The 6,000-nt window shown below is 54.1% G+C and overlaps 1 long non-coding RNA gene across 2 annotated transcripts; it reads right to left on the bottom strand.

Moving 5' to 3' along the window:
- Nucleotides 1-1,665: 1,665 nt before the first annotated feature.
- On the bottom strand, nt 1,666-5,931 carry LOC112967118. Of its 2 annotated transcripts, none has more exons than XR_003253856.1 (3): nt 5,733-5,931; nt 5,134-5,353; nt 1,666-4,641 (listed from the first exon to the last, which is right to left on the bottom strand). It is a non-coding gene; the product is annotated as an uncharacterized LOC112967118 (long non-coding RNA). The 2 variants fall into 2 exon arrangements; XR_003253857.1 differs by having other exon boundaries at nt 1,666-3,161; nt 4,194-5,353.
- Nucleotides 5,932-6,000: the final 69 nt, after the last annotated feature.

Genomic DNA, 6,000 nt, shown 5'->3' on the forward strand with positions numbered 1-6,000 from the left:
GTGAAGGGCTGCTAAGATGATTAAGGGACTGGAGCATCTCTCCTATGAGGAGAGGCTGAGAGAGCTGGGCCTGTTCACCCTGGAGAACAGAAGACTGAGGGGGGATCTTATCAATGTGTTTAAATACCTGAAGGGAGGGGGAAAAGAGGATGGGGCCAGACTCTTTTCAGTGGTGCCCAGTGAGAGGACGAGAGTCAGCAGGCACAAACTGAAACACAGGAAGTTACTTGTGAACAGGAAGAAACTTCTTTCCTGTGAGGGTTACTGAGCACTAGAACAGGTTGCCCAGAGAGGCTGTGGGGTCTCCTTCCTTGGAGATATTCAAAAGCCATCTGGACAGGGTCCTGGGTAATGTGCTCTAGGCGACCTGCTTGAGCAGGGGGCTTGGACTAGCTGATCTGCAGAGGTCCATTCTGACCTCAACTTCAACCATTCTGTGATTCCATATGAAGCTTCCTGTAGGAAACAGGCTGGCACAAAAGCCGGCACAGCCATGTCAACAACGTTATGTCTGTTGTGAGCTGGACCAAGTGTGCAAGGGCGAGATGCAGCAGCAGGACCCTGAACCACATGCAGCAAAGTTGGGCACTGACAGGTCAGTGTGTGTTTGGGCATGGGATGGGGTGGCCCCTTGACTGCCCTTCACTGTAAAGACTTCTCAAGGCAGTGGCCAGCAGTGTTTTATCCATGGCAGGACTGCTGCTGTGGGACAGCCCTCAGGGCAAGCTCCTCCTGTTCATCCTGCCTAGAAGCACGCAGGCCAAACCACACCATTTGCTAAAGGTGCTGGTGAGAACACACATCTACATTTCAGCTGCAGCCCACTTGAGGTGCTGAGTTTGGCTGTTGATGTTCTCGAGCTTCTGCAGGAGGCCCTGGCAAAGCTTCTGCTGGGCACAACTTGACTGAAATACCAGGTCTGGTCATATCTGTATCAACCATGCAGCACCCCTGGGCACTCTGTCTGGTGCCTGGCATTAGCTATGCTTTTGGTGCCAAGCAGGAAATCTTGGGCTCTTTTGGGGCTGGTTTTCAGGTCACTTGCAGCTGAGTGATACAAACTCACTCTGCAGTGCATCAGGCCTTCCCTCTGCTTGAAAAAAAACAGGGCTTTTATTCCCAATGTGGTATGGACTGAAATTGCCCGAATGTGGAGTCTTGCTCTTTTTCTGTGCAAAAATGGGCAAAGCATTTCAGCGTGGACCCTCAAATGGGCCTGCCAGGCAGGCAATAGAAAACCACGCTCTGCCGTTGTTTGCCCTTGTACTTGTTGCTGGTGGGTAACTGATACCTCGTCTCCTGCCCATCCTTTGACCAGCTGTTTGGGGCCATCTTGTGAAATACCAGGGAGAGCTGCAAAGGGTAAGTGAGCTTGTTTTCCAGACAACCCTGCAGAAGGAGCAGTAACTAGATTTTGCATTCATTAACCCATGGATAAAATGCTGCAGAAAAACAGAAGCAGGCAGGCCTGCTGCACTTTTGCCCCCATGGCTTTTTCTGCTTCAGGCAGCCTGTGCACCCCTTGCTGCGGAGCTACTGGGAAAAGCTGAGTGGGAGTCACATGCATTATCAACATGCTGCATCATTTTTGCCCTTGGGAGTAAGATTTGGAGAACCACAACTGATACAAAGCAGGTCTTCATTTATTTAATCCATGGCCAAAAAAAAAAGTTTGCAGAACAACTCACCTGCTTGTTGCCCAGCTCCTCCTTTGGGAAGAGCTCTGGGGCTGTGCTGCTGGAGTTAAGAGAGGGCAGCTGCGAGCCACCTCCATGTCCCTACTGCTGTCTGCCCATTGCATCTCTTCTTTCCATGGGTCATGGTGGGGGAAGGAAGTGTTCTCCTTGGGTTCCTTCTCTCCTTTCCCCTTTACACATGCTTTTCTCGTCCCACCTTGCCCTTTCTTTTTTACAAAGGTACGGAAAGTAAAATTTCAGATACTTATGTACTCACGTTCCATTTACAAGGCTGTAAAGCACTGTCATAAATCAATATTAATATCATTGCTTGAATATGAATAAATACGGGAAATCAGAGACTCTGTCTGCTCATGTTTCTTGGGTGGGGAGAGAAGTAGTTTCTGCTCTAGAAACTATATCAGACACATGAATCAGATTCCTGCATGCCGTCTTTGTGGCTACTGAAGACAGACTCCACTTCCAGTAGTGCCCAAGAATTGTCCTGCCTGTGGCTCCCTTTCCCAGAAATGGCTGACTGAGCCTCCCGCTTCGGCCCCCAAAAGAGCCAAGCAGAGCAAAATGCCCCAGCCCTCTGTGTGGTAGCTGGCAGAGGAGAGCTCAGTCCTAGCCAGCTTTGTTGCCCCCCAGTGAATCCTGCTGTACATTTACTGTATTTAGGAACCGATTCGATCTCTTAGCAGAGAGATCTCCCCAGAAGAGACACAGCTATTGACTAGGTCAATTGTTTTCTCTTTGATCCAGCCTCTCTTTTGCCATTATGGAGGTTCACCCATCCCTAAAATTCCCCTCAAAGGATAGTAGCAGCTGCTGTTTCATCCGCTCCTCAGGGAGGCATAACCTGTGAGTGCTGGGAACACAGCCCAGCAGGGCAGGAAGGCTTTTCTCATCCCAGCAGCACTGGAGAAGAGCTGCCACCCCATCAACGCACTTGGAGCTCCAGGGTGACAGTGAGCCAACTTTAGTTTCTGGGCGTGCTACAGAGAAGTAAAACATGGAACTTCCTTCCTCTGCCCATCACTCCTGCTTTGGTCCTGCCCTGCAGCCCTGACTGAGGCCCTACGAGCCTGCTCCACCCCTTGGGTAATACTGCCCTTAGGACCAAAGCCAGGAGAGCATCTCCACTGCTCCAGGAAGCAAAGTCACAGCAGTTTGCGTAGGATCAGCTGCCAGCTCTAGCCTAGTTCATTTTTGTTCTTTCCTTACCAATTTTGTCTGCAGTAAAAGCAAGAGCCAACCAGGCTGCTGCTCCCATCACACCTGAGCATCCTCGCAAGTCTGCCTGCAAAAGCATGAGGCTGTTCATGGCAAGAAGAATGATCAGGGGAATCATGGCAGATGTGGATACAGGGAGGATGCCTTGGTCACCTTCTATTCCAGAAAAAAAGCACTGACTTTTGATCCACTTCCATCGGTGAGGGAAGAGCCCACAGCATCATCTGCACAAACACAGGTGTCCTGCTCCTGAAAGGGAGAGGAAGAGGGTTTAATAAGGATGGGAAAGATTCTGCCTCTTGTTCCTGCTGCTGGCACTGTCCCTGGGCTGGACGTAGCCTGATATGGCAAGAGACCATCAACTCTGCGCTGAAACCTGCAGCAGGAGAGAGCTGAGGGAGGCTGCCTCTACCCCTCACTGCTGGATAAAGGAAAGCTGTCCAGGTAGCACAGCCTACGGCCAGGGAGTGGGCAGGAGGGAATCCCAGCCACCACATTTGGGACCAAATATGTCCTGACAGATCCCTGCTGCTTGTGTCTGACCCCAGCCAAAGTCACAGCCAGTCACTGGAGAGCTCAGGCCAAGAGCCTCCAAAGTGGATGTCCTCTAGGCTCACACCAGAGCCCTGAGGCAAGGACCTGCCACAAGAGCAGGAGCAGGGCTGGTCTGAGACATAGACTCAGGGCCTTAGTATTTCTCAGATCCCTACACTGGAAGCTGCTTGCTGCTTTTCTGTGCTCTACGTCTCTCTAGACTGCACTAGCATACGCTCACTTTCCACATGGCTTTTCACTTAACAAACATGTTGTTAGAGAGCAGTCCCTGCTAGCCACAGCTCCTCCCCTCCGCATTAGTCAGGCACTGCACAGCCGCAGCTGAGAATTGCTGTTTCTCCTGTGTGGGCTGTGGGAACAGCGTGCTCTCCCTGACCAGCCCTATGGGGTGAACCTCCTCACCCCATGGTGGGACGGGGACTGCACCCACATCGGCACCTGCAGGCTCTCTTTGGTGAGCTGCTGCGTATCCTCTGCTGGTCTCCGGGCACTGCAACACACACAGCTGGGTGAGAGGGGTCCCCAACTCCTCCCCTTCCCAAGCTCTCCTTCTGGGGAGATGTAGAACGGGTGTCCAAGTGGTGTAAATTACCTTTTACCTTAAGGGGGATCAAGTCAGAGCTAAAATTTATTAGAACACCTTTCAGTCATTAAGCTGTTACTATTAATAGACTTAAGCTGGTATTACTAGCAGCAGATAACCAGTCCCACAACACAGTGACTTACTCATGCAGGTCACTCGCATTCACCATGCTGCTACCTGGGTGGCAACCCCTGGGGTCCGACCCCAGCTGCTTACTGAGGAGCGGAGGGTCACACTGACGCAGCAGGGGCTTCCAGGTAGGTGCTCACAACATCGCACAGAGGGGCTCTTCTCTCATTAGATGCTTGTATAATCCTGCAGTCTGTTTGCACACAGCAGCCTCCACATTCTTGGGCATGGTCCAAGTTACACAACCCACAGCTGATGCCAGCCTGTGTTAGCAGCCTTGTACAGGTTCAGCAGACTCATGGTATCCTGAGTTTTTCAGTTCTTGGGGATCCAACACCACTGCCAGTCTCCAGACCTCATCAGTTTTTGGGAGACTTTCACAACCTCTCTCTCAGAATGTACTCTTCCTCTCTTTGGCCTGCTGTTCTCTGGTAGCTATTTCTCCATCCACGCCTGCAGTACCTATTTACAGAGACTTGCACAGAACGGGCCTTTAGGACACAAGAGCTCACCCACATGCAGGGCAGGTGTGAAGGGAGGAGACCCTGTGGAAATCAGGGCTGCATAGGGGCAGGTCCTGACACACAGGAACCACAGTTGGGTCCTCCCAGCCTTGACAGTGCTTCCCTTGAACTCTGGCTCTGGATTCCCACTCTCGCCCAGCTGCCTTAACTCAGTTTGGTACCTTGACATTTTCTTTCACAAGGCCCCTCTTTTGACTGCAGGGGCTGGTCCCCCCATGGCTAGGAGGACGTTCCCCTGCCCACAGGTGGATCACAGCATCCTTGGCAGAGTGCAGGCAGAGGTGTAAAAACAGAGGCACTAAATATAAGGCTTAGAAAAGGACTGGGGGTTCTATGACCAGGGACCCCATTTATGTACCTCTTCAGGTCAGGCAGTCAGAGCAGAGGGAAGAGACTGGGCTCAGCCTGCTCCAGTATCTCCGTCACTTACTGTGCAGCAGATCTCAAAATCCTGCAGAAGCTCCTCCTCCACTTGTCAGAAATGTTCCCTTGGAGCTGGCAGGGAGAAGGTGCTCCTACACCATGCAGAGCCTTGTCTCCCACCAGCGGGCCAGGAAGCAAAGGCAGCACATTGTCTCCACCTCTTTCCTCTTCTCCTTTGCATCCTTCCCAGGCCTTCAAGCTCATCTGCTGCCGCTCACTCCCTAGGCCTGAACAAAGAGAGACTCAGTGGCTGCAGGTAACCGTCCAGCTGGGGGCTGACTGGGATCCAAAACCTGTGAGCCCAAGGCAGAGCTTTGCCACAGCGGGAAGGGGGCAGGGGGAGCAGAGGGGCAGTCGCACACGGGGCCACTCCACTACTGCAGCCAACCCCGGCACCAAGGCAGCATCCCCCGGGACAGAGCCACGGGGCTCCTGAGAGCCAAGCTCAGCCAAGCACTCTGCCGAGGCCTGACGAACCGGGGGGACTTTACCCCGCCGGCGTGCAGGGCCGGGGAGGGGAGTCCTCCCCGCGCTGCCCCGGGCGGCTGGTGGGCTGCATTCCCGCGGCTTTGCGACGGCTCCCAAAACGTCTCCTAAAACACAGACCCGTGTTCGCACCCAGGCGTCGTCCGTGCTGAGAGCGACCCCCTTCTCCCAGCCGCCCCGGGCCCGATGTCGCGTCTCGCTCGGCCGCCAGCGCCCGCGGGGCTCAGTGCCAGGCCGCCAAGGCTTCTCCTTCCCGCGCACCGGGGCCAGACCCCTCCCCGGCCCAGCCGGGCACCGCGGGGAGGCCCCGGGCAGCCGCCAGCTGGAGCCCCGGCGGCTCTGCCGTGCCGTTAGCGCCGCGGCCGCGGTGAGGGTCGCGCTGCCCCGC

This window comes from Apteryx rowi, unplaced genomic scaffold (assembly GCF_003343035.1).
Source record: "Apteryx rowi isolate R43461 unplaced genomic scaffold, aptRow1 scaffold_264, whole genome shotgun sequence".
NCBI classification, from domain to species: Eukaryota; Metazoa; Chordata; class Aves; order Apterygiformes; family Apterygidae; genus Apteryx; species Apteryx rowi.